Here is a 15,161-nt window from a genome sequence, read left to right as displayed (position 1 = left end):
AAACATCAAACTTTCTGATTTTAACATGTTTCAGTGGAGCTCATTAGAAACAACCGACCACGGGGACACGGCAGACTGGCAACAGTACAAGGGCCGCAGTCTGCGGGGGCCCCAGTGGAGGGCGCTCATGTAACACAAAATACCAGTTAAACTAATAAGAACACATGATAGACAGTCGGGACACAATTAAAATAGAACAATTCTGACAAATGACGGCGAATAATGATGCAGATTGCAAGTGGAATCATTTACACTGCGACACAAGTCAAGAACAAGACGTCACCAGCGCCGGTCAAGCGACTGCACAAGATCCTCTTTGTTCACCTCTTTCATCGTTATTTAAGGCGGCCTGAACAGTCTGTGTTAGTGTATAAATGTACCAAGAGTCAAGAATTGAATCTTATTGAAGGGAATATTTTTCTTTCTAGCTTCTGTTACCGTTAGCTACAGAGTGGCTGAAACTACAACAGGAAGGTGTACATTTCTAGCTAATGATAGTAGCATGCTAACATTAGCTGTCGTCTAAAAGCAGCTTAAAGGTTTTTAGATATGTAGTTCAAAATATGGCCCGACGTCCCTCCAGATTTCACCATCCTGCGTCTTTTCAGATGCTCATTAATCAGGAAGCAGTGAAATCCAAATGATTTTCAGGTTTGCTACATTTACTTACAGTCGAGGAGAGAGCAGAATGACGTGGCTGCATCGGGCTGTCCACCCAGAGCATGATGTCAGAGGAGAATAGAGTGTATGTGGGGCGGTTGTGCCCGGGGGTAGCGTCGGAGGTATGGCGGATTTAACCCTGACTGCTGCGGTCCACATGTCCGAGTGTTCTTGGTGAAGACACCAAAGTGCAGACGATAAGAATGTAATGAGTTCCTGATTGGAGATAGCAGCCTCTGCCATCAGTGTGGGAATGTGTGTGTGAAAGGGTGAATGTGACGTGGTGTAAAAGCGCTACATAAGTTCAGTGGAGTTCATTTATAGGAAAGAAATCTGCTCATCCTCTGCATCCTCTTTCAGACTTTTATTTTGAAATTTGGTGTGTAAGTCTCAGATATGTAATTTGACAGTTTCGTACTGAGTTGATTTGATAATTAAATCCATAAATCCTTCCTGCTTCTTCCACAACAACAGTTTAAATTGTGTCTCTAGGCGTCCTTTTGCTCTGTACTTTGATATAACCAGCAGCACCACTACTGCTGCATGGACGTGTGGGTGTCTTCATCACACAAATATATAAAAATCCTTTGTTTGAGAAAACATTATCTTCCTCCACAAGAGGACGTACAATATCTAATTTACAAAACAGATCTTTATTATGTCATAAAAATCAAACATTCATCTTATTTTCAGTCGTCTCTGAGACCCAAAGGATTCATTCCAAACTTTATTTCATCTCACAGCTTCGTGAGATGAATGATGTGAAAATCCCTCAATTCTGCAGCACAAAGACCGCACGGCAAGACTGCATCTCTAAGAACAGAGAGTGTTTAATGTGTATTTGCACATGAATGACACTGGCAGCCCCATTCAGTCGAGCCAACATGTTTGTGTTTATGGAAACTCTCCTCACGCAGCAAATTAACATTTTGAGCAGAATCAAATCAGCCGTCTGTTTTCGTTCCTCAGACATCGACAGACTCGCACTAATAGCAGCAGACGGAGGAATCACAGATAGCGGAGGACGGCTGGAGAGGATAATAGAGGAGAGACAGCCGAGGGAAATGAAACAGTGATGGAAGGAGATGATGAAATCCTATTAGAACGTACAGTATGCAAATCAGGAGGGACGTCACGAGCCAGCTCTGAATCTCATCTCCATCGCACAGAACATGAACTCTGCACACGGCACATTCACAGGCTCATCCATTCAGTGCAGCTCCACTGAACTCTGAAGAATGGAGCAGATTCCCCCGCCGCTCTTTGTGTTTCAACACTGGACAATGCAGCCTGCAAAGACAAGACAGACGCAGCTATGAAATCCATTTGCATGAATGTCAGAGAGACAGAACGCAGAGGAGCAGGATAAAAGGCCGTCAGGAGTCCGAAAGAGAAACAGCATCTCCTCTGAGGGCCGAGCGGCGCTCCCTGCACGGCCAGGTATCCGCACAAAGGGCAGCGCTGGACAAGAGCCAACAAACGAGGGGATGTTCTGCTGTCGTTACAATTCCTGGTTAAGTAGCAGCAGTAAATGCACCTGCCAGCTCGCTCTCTTTCCTCCCCTCTCCTTAATGCTTTCAGATGGGAACCTTTTGTTGAAATGAATCATTTCACATTCAGATTTCCAGGGGGAACCTCGTGCCTGCAACATGCTCCTCACACAGACAGGCCTTCCTAATGAGAGCTTTTATGCAGTGGAGTTGTAGCCGAGCGTGTTTTCTTCAGTATTAACCCAGATATCCAAAATGGCCGCCTCAGGCTACGTTTTAATGCTCTTCACCAATCCTTTGAACTTCCCCACAATCAGAAAACCCAAACTTTGGATATTTTTTCTGTTGAATTGAAAAGGTATCTGAGCTGCACAGAATACCCTGAAGTCACCTCCAAACGAGTGTTTGTCCCGAGATGCCGTCTGTGGACTGTGCTGGTCTTAACTGCCAGCTTCTGCAGCTCTTTGTGCAAATAAACAACAATACTGAGGCAGAACGTCCACCGCAAAGTGCTAACAACACCATCCAACAAGAAGCTACAAAACACGAGCTGATCCTTTCAGCCTTCGGTCCGGATGTTTTCTCTAAGAACAGGCAGATCTTCTTGGATCATACTTGAATAACAACTTGAATATTGTCTTCTTGAAGGCTTTAAATCCAGCTTCCAGTTATGGCATCTTAACACAACTATCAAAACAGTGAGGTATACGTAGCTATGTGATTGTGGTATGTCTGAATGAGAGCTTTCATTGTCACAGAGGTTATGATTGACATTTAATTCATAATTGTTGAACTGAAACGTTACATTATTAAAGCCACAGAAAAGAGAGATGCAGTTCCAACTGTAGCATCACGTCACGGGAACCTACAGGTCGTAAACGTCGCATGGTTAACAGAGAAATATACTTGTGGTTATGTAAGATTAATGTGTGTAACATGAGGGTGCTGAAACTGTGTTTTACTGTTAATAAACCTCATTTAACCTTCAGCTAACAGATTCTGTTGCTACATTATGAAATCCCCTGTAATGTTATCTGATCACAGTAACAAGCCAACAGAAGATAAAGCTTTGTACTACGGCCAACATGATGATACGTTACAAGCCAGCTCTTTCACTGTAATGTCCACCGTGAACTCCACGTCTATCTCAGAGGAAGAGGGAACCATCCGGAGAGGCTCCCGACGGGGTGGACTCGAGTTTTCTCCCGTGCTTCATCACCACATGTTCAGCTTTTTTTCAGTGACTTCTTTTTATCCAAATTTTTCCAGGAAAATGTCAACAAAGGATCTTCTAGTCTGAGTGCCAGAAGTGACAGCGACAGAATGAAAATAATATAGATAGAATCAGTGTTCTCTCTGATGGCCTGGTTTGCTTTTGCAGGTCACGCAGAGGCTTCATCATAAACTGAGCCTTCTTCCTGACCAGTTAAGAGCTCCTCACAGGAGCTTTAAAATATGCATCACTGAAAGAGCAATCCCTTGTTAACCTGCCAAAGCTTTTTCTCTAAACAAAAGAAGAGCGGGTGAAAAGGCTCAAAAAGTTTGACTCTTCAGCTGGTTTAAAGACGAAGTGTTGCTGGATGCAGTGAACTGAGTGAGGATCTTTTAATGAGCAGCTCAACGGGACATTTCCATTCGGCCTGACATCATGTGACGCAGAGATATGCAGTTGGATCTGAGACGGTTTACTGAGCACTTTATTTTTAATGTGTGCATAAAAGTTTCAGTGTTTTGTCAGATGGAGGGGCGGGGTCACGCAGGGGTGGGGCCAAAATATCCAACAGTGCAGAGATGTGTAAGCCGCTCTTCATCCTCGCCTCACCTTTACCTTCAGGGTTTGCTCTTCTGATCTACTTCTCGTTGGCTGTTTTTTGTCGGCCATCTTTTCAAAACCTTTGTAAAAAAAAACAGAAAACCTGAATTACTGGACGATGGAGTTCTAAACAAATGACTGTGAATGCCTGCTCCTGCTTTAGGCTCATCTGTCATTACTTATTGATCGGTGATTAAGGATGGATGATACTTTAAGGAGACAGCTGTGAGGAAGGTTGCAGTTTTTCTAATACCACCCACTCAGTGCTGCAGACATGAAACATTTGTGCACCAACAGAAGTTGCTGTGACTTACTGTCTGATAAAGCGGCCATGTTGTCGCTCGTCCTTGCTGTAAGTCGCCCTTCAGCAGGCACTGAGCTGTGACAGGAAGCGTGCAGCTCATCCTGAATGTCAACAGGCGGTGCTTTGACCTCTCCTTTGTCCAGAACTTGTCACAGAAGTCTGTCACTGCTCTGCCTGTGGACACTTCACAACAGCACTGCAACCTGACGTATCAGATTTTACCGACAGAGCAGAACAGGAACAGGGAGAGGATCACTTTGCAAACGCTGCCCCGAGGGCCAAACAGAAAAACTGCTCTGACTTTATCTTGTTGGTGAGCTCTAAATGTCAGGAGCTCTTTCCTGACCTCTGTCAAAACTAAACACTGTCAAAATAAAGCTGTGCTCTGGTGTGTGACCTGTACAGTAAACCCTCAACAATAACAGCAGCACACGTTTAACTGAGAGTGAAGCTGTGAGGCCTGAAATGCTCTCAAAATATTTACTGCAGCTGTCACAGTCGATACAGTACAACTGAGAACACGACCAGGACAGTCAGTAGAAAGTGTGGCTCTGAGATGTTCCTCTGTTTCTTAGAAGACTTCAATAAGTAATCACATCTGTCTGGATTTATTCTCCAAAGGAGCCACGTTAAAATCACAGCAGGTTTAAAATGTGTTAATGTTCCTAATTAGCTCATGAGTGTGACATCAGTGGGTGTGAGGTGTGAGCAGGAAGTGACAGGAAGCTGATGTTATGTGATCACACATAAGTCAACATGTCCTACATATCTGCAGTAATTATAAATATCATTTCATAACTTCGTCGTTCTTTTTCTTTCAGGGGGCGGAGCTTACCAGGTTGATCTGCCAAATAATCCCTAGGATAATGATGGGGTAAGATTTGGATCGGATTCCAACACATCCCACTGAAATCATTTCAGTTCCCATGTGGATCTACAGGCAGTAAATTTGGGCTACTATAAACTATAAAACTATGAACTATAAAAAGAATGGCTCTTACCTGCGACTCACTTTCTGTCGTTGGCACCAAAGAGCCGCTCAAAAGAATCGGATCGTTCGCTAACGTCACAACGCTACAATAAAGACTTTAAGGTGACATGCAGCATTCTGGGAGATTAACTTATTGACTTTCTTGCAGAGAATACAGTTAGGACGATTCTGTTACATTTAAAGCAGGTAGTTAGCTTAGCTTAGCATAGACCGGAAGCAGATGTAAACAGCTAGCTTGTCTCTGCCATAGAAACATCTATTGTTCTGTCCTATGTAGAACAAGGTCATTTTGAACAGTTTTGTTTTCATACTGCCCCCTCCTGGTCATTTTTAAGCGTTAGCTTTGAGGAGAGGATTTCACTCGGTATCAGTTCAGCGCGGCAGAGGACAGCCCGCTTCTGCTTCTCCTGCTGCAGTTTAAGTTCTCCTTTGTTGCCTTGGACACTCTTTGTCTGTAGGTAGTTTGGCTGTAAGCTAGCAGTGTGACTCAGCATTTTTAAAGAGGCATTTGTTTTGTGGCCTTACATTGTGCCTTATTGTTTGTAATCTTTACTTCTATTAATTAAGTATGCAAGTTGTTTTTTGTTGCAGTTTTACGAAGTGTGAATTCTTCATTAAAATGTTAAAGAACCGGTACGCCTTGTGCTTTTAGAGGACTCACAGCTGTTCGCTAACTGTCTCGCTTTGAATACCAGCAACTCCAACGCAAGGACAGTGTATTTGTAAAGCTCGCTAATTAACATTTTATCTTCAGAGTGTTTAATTTGTACAAAATCTACAGTGGAAAAACAAGAAGTGGTTTTAATGGAAGGTGCTGGAACAAATTGTTGGAGCACCTGAGTCCCCAAACTGCTACAGGTGACAGTTATATAGAGCTAAGTTTCAGCACTTTGATCATTTCAGCGTTCCAGCAAAAACGTAATCTGTTGTTGCTGTTACAGATTCTGCATAACTATTGAGACCAGATTCTGGTATCTGAAGTGTTCTGGTTTCTGTTTGTTGTCCGAGCAGAACTGAACAATCCCGTATCAGCCGGCTTTGGTTGCAGGCAGGAAAAACAATCGGAGCAGAGATAATAATACCAGACCTTAACACCATCCCTGCTCCATCAGCTTCATCTGATGACGATTTAGCTTCCTATTAATCTCTATAAACAGACGTCTGCATGTTAACAATCCGTTCTCAAAAGTCGTCTCTCAACTTGTTAGTCGGACTGTGAGACATGCAACTCATGGAACAGGAAGTCCTGGCTGGAAACCATCGTCAGACGAGAGCTGATGGGTTCAGAGATCGCCTTAAACTCTTCATTCACTCAGAAAATGTTGCATGTGAACATTTGTGCTTTCCACCACTAAATAGTTTGGACAACAACTCGTAAAGAAAAATTATTTCTACCAGACAGTCGAGGACAAGACTCTCAGAAAGAAAACGTTCTTTTTCCTTGATGCATCTTTGTCTTACTGTCAGAAATCTCTCTAAAAAAGTCTTATCTGTGTCAAATTAAAGTTTCTTTAAATATCTGTTTTATACTCACAGATACTTTTAGACAATTTGTGTTTTAAATTCACATAAACTCAGTGAAACAGCACAAACCTTAGGCAGGTAAGATTCCAGCTGAATCCTGTCCCGCTCTTCAAAATCATTCAGGCCAAACAGTGAGAGCACGACTTCACCACATTGTGGCACACGGTCGAGTATCAGAGAGAACAGAGGGGTTAGAAACCTGTCGGACGAATCAAAGCACCTGTTTCTCTACAAAAACACGACTTAGTGGCTCCTCAGTGGATTGTTTGACCCACATATGTGACCGGAATACCTCCGGCTGCAGGCTTTGTACAACACGGACCTAACGCATTCATATTCTTTAATTGTTCACAGCTGAAGTGAAGAAACTCGCCCACACGATCCATCACATGCTACGATGAAGCTGCAGGCTTGTTCATTCTGTGCAGGTAACAACCACTTTATTCAGGTGTTCTGTGCAGACCTGATTACCTCTGAATAATAAAAACCTGCAACACGGAATGAAACTTTTTCACCTCACCTTCACGATGATCACCTTCTTTTCTTTGTTAGTGCAGGTATTTTTCAATTTACCTGCAGTGCTGCTTTAAAAAGACAGGATCGTGAAGGGTTGTAGTCTATGAAAGAAAGCGGTTCAGGGTGTTTCAGTGCAAAATATTAAATTATTTTCTTAATTCTTTAAACTGTTATTGATTTGGCACATGTAACTGTTTCTTGTCCAACAGCTGTAAGAAGCAGACACAGTCACAAGGTAGAAAGTCAGTGTACGATCAGTTGCACCATTGTTTGTAGTAATTGCACATGACATTAGGTTATTATTATGGGCTGCCTTATGTGGAAAGATCCAGAGGTGAATTTAAAAAGCCAACAGAGTCTGAGCTCGCTGGTAAATTCAGTCCATTTCAAGCCTGCGTAGGAAACAGCTGTGCACGCCTGCACAGAATGAGGCTTGTTAATTAGTGAAGTTTGGGTTCCAGAAGATTAAGAGTTTGTTTATATGTGGCTGTGCGGATGATCACTGCGCTGGCTCTTACTGCCTGCGCCCAGGGATTATAAAACCATAAGAAAGTGAAATGTAAAACGGTCTGTTCTGTGTGGCAGGGAGGAGAGCGGGGACCAGATGTTATCTTTATGTGGGTAATGGGTTATCACATCTTGGGGCACAGATTACAGATTTACTGTCCTCCTCTCCCTCTCTTAGACATTACTGAGGTTTTCATTATCTTGTCCACACACTGTCACCTCAGTGACTCAGCTCTGCTCCTCATCCCGATGCATGGACACAAAGCAGCTTAGCTCCGTTCACCTCATTCACCCTCTCAGACCAATCTTAATGGCTCCTTATCGCCATAAACATATCACTGAATTTCAGCTATGACTTTCCGGTTGTTAACTTTCAAACTGCAGTGCTGAAGCCGATGGGAAGATGGGGAATTTATTGGGCCATAGTTTGAGGATTTAAAATGGTAAATGGTTGTTTGGCTTCAGCTACTTGGAAGGAGACTGTAAACGGCCTGACAGATGCTCTTCATCAAACCGTATAATGGAGTCAGATGTCAAAATATAACAAGAGTCTGCAAAGACAATGAGCAAGGTTTGGTCTGCTTCATTCATCCACCCACAGCCCGACTCGTGACACGAGCAGATGGTTCAGGGTAATATTATCAAGACAGATGTGTGAATCTTCATGCATGTACACGACCAGTATCACCTTAAATGATCGTCCTTATTATTCAGTCTGAACTTCTTCACAGCGTCGGATTAATTACTAAATGAAGTTGGTGTCGACTCTCTGAGCCTGTCCTGACTTTAGCCACAGAGGAAACATAAACCAGGATTAAACACATTCTGTGGGCCCGTGTGAGCTGTCACATTATCATGCACAAGTGTGAGTGGGATCATGTCAGAGGCCTGGAGAGCCTGATATTTCTACTTACGTAATCATCCCAGTCCAACAGAATGCAGCTTTCTAAAAGAGTCGGGCTACATGGCCGACGTTAAGTCGTGAAAAGATTACAGCAAACATGTGAGTCTGCAGCCATGCTACAGATCTGTGAGGGCCACAGCCCTGAGCTAAATGTCTTACATACGTCAACATTAAATCCCACTGTCATGTTAACATGCGGCTGTTAACATGAATCTGCCGACTACTTGAAGCTTCGACTGTGACACTGTGGCCGGCACCATCTTGATTTTCTGGAGCCAAAGTGAGCATATGTGGACAAAATAAAACAGTGCAGTACAAGCCAGGTGTGGTGAGCACAGACACTAATTAGTGCTAACATTGGTGCAGTGCTAACATGCTAACAGTTGTTGAAAGCTGGAGTTCCGCCTTGTTGGACGGTCCGTTGACTGTCTGTGGGCGTGAGCTTTTGTCTTGTGACGTTGTTTTTGCCTGCCACCTCCACACCATTAGACTCTGAGCTACAGAGACCCAAACTGTTTTTTGTACCTGGCTGTAAACATGTTTATTTCTGCTGTAAAGTTTAACATGGGGCTCTATGGGGACTGACTCACTGCTGGAGACAGCCTCAAGTGGACACCAGAGGAACTGCAGCTTTGTTTGTTTGTTTGTTTGTTTGTTTGGTGTTCCCTCACTGACTTCATTTATCTTTTTATTATTTCCTTTATTTCAAAAAGAATTGCACTCGTAGTCTGGAAATCGCCCGCATGGAGTCGTCCTCTGGGGAGCAGGAACGTCTGAACACAATTTCACATGCATTTTCTGGTCCATCATGGTGGAAGGATCCACTATCCACAGTGCCCTCCCTTTTGAGCCGTCCAGCCAGAATTGGAGGACCTAATGAGTGGAGGAGGGGAGAAATCCATAGAAACCAACGGTTTGTCACTGAATGCATGACTTGTGTTTGGAGCTGTTAGCCGTGTCACTTCTGTCAATACCGAGGATGGAGATAAAGATGTCAGAGCAGCTGCGGAGAGTAACTCCTCTTTTCTTTAGTTTCAACCAAACGTGGAGAAACAAAAGAGCCCTGCTGATGAAGAACATCAGACTGCAGGATTTAAGGTTAACTACAGCTTACACAGAGCCCAGAGTGAAGCTTGTAGATACAAATATCACACTTTGTGCTTCACTCTGCGTGTGCTGTTCAAGATGTTCAGTAAAAGTAAGAATCTGTGGGGAAACGATCTCAGATTTTGTGGAAAAATAAGAAGCAGTGTTGCACTAGAGTCCCCTGTGGAGCTGCGTGGATGCGGGCATGCCCTGTCTATAAGATCTGACAAATATTGATCCTCAGACTGCTCACACCCCCCTGCCCACCCCCCTGCCCCTCCTCCTGCCCCTCCTCCTGCCCATCCTCCTGCCAGCTCTCTGCCTTTCTGTCATCCATTATTTAAGAGAGAGGCTCCACCTTAACACCTGAGGAACAGCTCCTGACTGATTTAACTCCTCCGTGTGAACTTGAGGCCAAACGTCGAACACTGAGTCTAACTTTGCATTTATTTAATCTGAAACTTTTGTCATTAGAGTGCTTTCTCTAAGGGTGGAAAAGTTTAGTGACAGAACATTTAAATGTAGTTCTGGATGATCTTACAGTGAGAAACTCTTTGCAGAGACGAATTATTCAAATGTTTCAGCAGAGTTTCACGTTCTATACGTCTGACAAGGTGTGCAGGTGAATCACAGGTCATTAAAATATGGTGTTTATAAAACAGACGTTAGTAAAAACTGGATTATCAAGCAGGTAAAAAGGTCAACATCATCATAATCATGAGGTCTGTTCTTATAGACTCGGGTTAAAGTCTGGTTTTACGTCCCTTCTTATTTAAAGTATGTTCTGCTCACTTGGTGAATATTCCTCAGAACGTTTGTGCTTAAACGATGTTAAACATTAAGCCTGGTTCTCTTAACGAGGAGCGGCGTTTAGCCAATGAAATGTTGTAAAATAAATTCTGTGCCATGAGAGAAGCTTAAAGTCTTCACTGCAGCCACACAGGTCACTTTTAGCCCCAGGATAACCTACGAGGTTTGCACACCTGTCTGTTGTGTTTCCGGGGACAAGAATAAATGATCATTAGTGGTATTTTTTATTTTTACTGCATCTGTCTTACAAAAACTCATTTTCACACATTTGTATTCATCCCCATCTGAAAACCGAAACTCTGAAACACGCAAACATGAAGACCTCGAAGGCATCACAGGTCAAACAAACCTGCGTAGGCAAAGATGACTAATAATTAGAGTTTAGAATTTTGAACAGCACAACTTCAGACTCTGCTTGCATGTGTTAGTAAAGAGCCTGGTGGCAGTGGGTCAAAAAAAATCCAAATTATTTCAGCCAAACAAATAAAACATTGCGGTTATAATAAGCAGCTCAATATCTTGTTCCTTTTGCTGCAGAGCTCAAAGCTCGCTCTTGCTCCTCCTTACTAGCATGTACGTATACCGGTGTGTGTGTGTGTGTGTGTGTGTGTTTAGCATCATGCTAACAGACCCTTTTCCTCTGTTTGTTGTCATCATGGAGTCTGATTTTTAAACACAGCAGAGTTGTTACAAATGGACGGTGATTAGACGTGATTCAAGGAGGTTGTTTGGGCTCAGCCGGTGGATAACACAACACGGAGATCGATCTGAAATCACCGGCCTTTTCTCCAGTCCTTGATGTCGTATTGGACTGTTGAGAAACCCCCCCTCCCCTCCCACCTTCAGGCTGCAGATATAAAGTTCCCGCTCAGAGACAAACACAATCGGCTTTGTTTCCAAAGCTCCGGCAGCCTCAATCTGCACATGTGATCCTTACATAACACAGATTTTATGTATTTGGCATCCAGCTGTCTTGACGTGATGTTATCTTGCATTTGTTCCGTGAATCTTTGCTCAGCCCCGCGAGGCAGGTGCGTCGGGTTTCCATTAGCTTTTTTAGCACCCCCAAGAATTCAATGCATTGGCTCTGAATATTAAGGAGAACAACTGCAGGCTCTGCACGCGCTCATAGCTTGACTGTCATGAGGACAGATGCTGGCTCAGACTATAAAGGCTCACACTGTAATGGCTGCTGTGAGTATTACACATCACAGCAACTGTTCTGCTTTAGAAAGGTGAGGAAAGGAGAGAGCGCCCAGCCTGAGGTAATATGTGGAGCATTCTGTATGGTAACCTGACCAATAAGGACATAAAGCAGCCTGTGCTTACGCCACATGACCACATGGAAAGCAGAGTCCTCATTTAAACTAACAGTATGTGTGTTTTGATCTGCTTTAGTTGAACATATTTATAATCAGAAGTATGAAGTGATGGAGGCAGATGTTGATTCTGCCTCCAGAGGCCTCCAGTCAGACAAACTCTGAGTCTGAGCTGCAGGTTTCATAGGACGCCCACGCTCAGGAGTCATTCTCATCTGCAGCACAACAACGCTCTGCTCCTCAGGGGTCAGCATATGGCTGCACATAATTTGTTCTGCGCCTCTCAAGTGGCCCTAAACGATTTTATTATGCTGTCAATATGGTCCAGATTCTGCTGCATGTGGGAACAGCTACATTATAACTCAGAGACAATACTAATACCATATGCTCTCTCTGCAAGAACAATAAACACATTATCAGATTTGATTCATTATTACAGGATTGACAGCTAGCAGCGAAGACCCTGACCGGTTTATTAACCCTCATTCAGCAACAGAAACACCTGCAGGCAGGTGAGAGAAACTGTTGCTTTTCTTTTCTTCTAAGCTAGCACAGAAGTCCCAAAACCCTGCAGTTCCTCTGGTGTCCACCTGAGGCTGTCTCCAGCAGTGAGTCAGTCCCCATAGAGCCCCATGTTAAACTTTACAGCAGAAATAAACATGTTTACAGCCTGGTACAAAAAACAGTTTGGGTCTCTATAGCTCATTTCTCTCTTCATGACAACTGTACGGGGAGAATCTTTATACAGCTCACCTGTTTACATTATATTAAGGCTTACAGTGATGCAGCATTAGGGGCGTGGCCTCTTTGAGTGACAGCTGGGAGCTGCTAGCTGTCTGCTAGGTGTCCCCTCAGCTAACTCAGTCACTGAACGTAACCTCTGGGCCGTGTTTGTGCTGTTGGAGCCTTTTGGAGATTTGTTCATGTAAATATCAGACAGATAATCTGTGTGTGCGCTTTATTGGACGAACAGACCGTCCAACACGTCTGAGCTCCAGCTTGTTCTCATTCAGGTACTGAATTAGCTACAGGTTTGTTCGTTTAGAAAGTTACAAGGACCTGATGCCCTTGAGGTTCATGCGTGACTGCAATCTTGAAGCCCTGTGCTGTGAGTCTGGAAATGCTGTTTTTAGCTTTTAATCGATGAGTTTCTCATTAGAAATGTCTGAGTTAGATGGTGCGGAGGTGGCAGGCAAAAACAATGTCACAAAACAAAAGCTCACACTTAAAAATAGTCAGTGCACCGAAAGCATCACTGTCATTATGAAAGAAGAGTGTTGATCTGAGAAACAATAAGACGCTGTTACCTAACGGACGGTGTGAGTAATTAGGATTGTTTGTCTCCTTTATTCTTACGTCAGAGAGGTGCAACGTTCGCTCTCCTGCCTTCGTCTGCAGGAGGGATTTTCAGACAGCTTTAATAACAGGAAATGCCCTGCAACCTTTCCAAAGCATCAGCGTGAGCCGCCTCCTCTGTGCTGCAGACCTTTCTCACTCGATATTAGGATGCAAGCAATTATTTTGATTTGGTGGGAGGACGGCTGCCACTGAGCAGGTGTTCTACGTGACAAACGGACGCTCCAGGTTTTTACTTTCTTCTCCAGGATTCAATAAAAGGTGAAAGGCTGGCTTATAAAGTGTCACACTGTGATGTTGTGGAAGCGTCAGCGGTGTCACTGTGTCACAATATATACACCCACCCACTCACACCTACAGGAGGAGGAGGAGGTTCAATCAGGGGGTTGTGTGAGCACAAGGAGAAGAGGGACAGAGAGAGAGCAGCCTGTGCTGTGTTAGGAATTATCCGACAGATTTATAAAGTAGTTTTAGACAGTGTTTAGTGATACTTTGCTTTCATCTCTGCTCACACTTTACTCTGAGCAAGTGACCTGTTAGAGAACTGATGTACAGGTACATGGAAATGTACGGACAAGAGAATAGATCATCATTGTATCTTTGGTCTAAAGGTGAATACATTGAACAGTTACTGAAACAGGAAACAGATTCACAGATTCAGTATTTTAATGTTTAGATCCAAAAACAGACGAAGGGAAGTGATTTCCATTTAACAAATCATTAAACTCGGTTTCCTCCAGCGTTATGCAACGACAGCACGAAGGCAGAGGAAAGTGTTTCTCACACTGATTCTCTTCCGAATGGGACGATTCCTGAATAAATGGTGACCTCTGGTGGTCGAGGGGGGAAGAGAAACACACATTACCTGAAAGAGCTTGTGATGGAAAGTTAAACCTCCGGGTGCCAAATTAATTTATTGGAAGTCAAATGCCAACAAAGTACAAAGAATGGAACAAACAAAGGCACGTTTTCTCTTCCAGTTTAAAGAAATAATACGTGAAAATAAGCGTGTGAATAGAAAACAGGTGAAAGCGTCTCAGAAAGAAGGAACTGTATGCAGGCTACCAGGGATCCCTTTGTCCTGATTAAGTCAAAAACACAATATGGCTTCTATGACTTATTTTAGAGTTACTTCATTCTCATTTTGGGATTTACATACAAATTAAATGGAGATATATTTAAATGTAGACCTCTGATGGGTGTGTTGGGGGACAAAAGAGGGTCCGACCAGTTTAAAGGAGAGTTGTGATCACATCTTGCCTCAATATGGGCGTAAATAGAACAATTAAAAATGACTGAGACGTGTTTAGCTGCTTTGTTCACAGGGTCCCGGCGCTGTGCACAGCATTATATAAGAAAATGAGATAATTTTAAGTGTACAGAAGAGGATGACTTGACTGCACATCTGAACAGAGGCTTTGGCTTCGTTTTTCAAGGCTCAAAGATTGTTTTTAACTAAGATGTGAATTCCATTGACTCCCAAACAATGTGAGTTTGAGATGTTTCAAAGGGCGACGAATGCCGTTCTTGTTCGTTGTTTTGTTTGATAATTGCATCAGAGTGGTTTAAAAAGAGACATCTCTGCATGAGAGCTGAAAGTTACGACTTCATTGCTGAAAAATCTGTCAGTTATTTTCTCTAATACTTGATTACTCGTTTGGTGGAGGAGTATTAAACAGGCATGTGTTCCCTTGAGCTGCTGTCCCCAAGATTTGAATATTGACTGTAGTGTTGTTTAACTGCATTAATGCTCTTATTTCACAGTAACATCATTTTAATAGAGCCGTTAATGTAGCTGAACTAATGCTACAGGCAGGCTGCTGCAGAGATCGATCTGATCTCCTCCCACACAGGCAGACAGTCTGCCATCTATTGGATGAA

Source organism: Semicossyphus pulcher, unplaced genomic scaffold (genome assembly GCF_022749685.1).
Source record: "Semicossyphus pulcher isolate SPU_LCO1_2020_fin unplaced genomic scaffold, fSemPul1.0.p SCAF_12, whole genome shotgun sequence".
Lineage (NCBI taxonomy): Eukaryota > Metazoa > Chordata > Actinopteri > Labriformes > Labridae > Semicossyphus > Semicossyphus pulcher.
Note: the sequence above shows the minus strand (reverse complement) of the source record.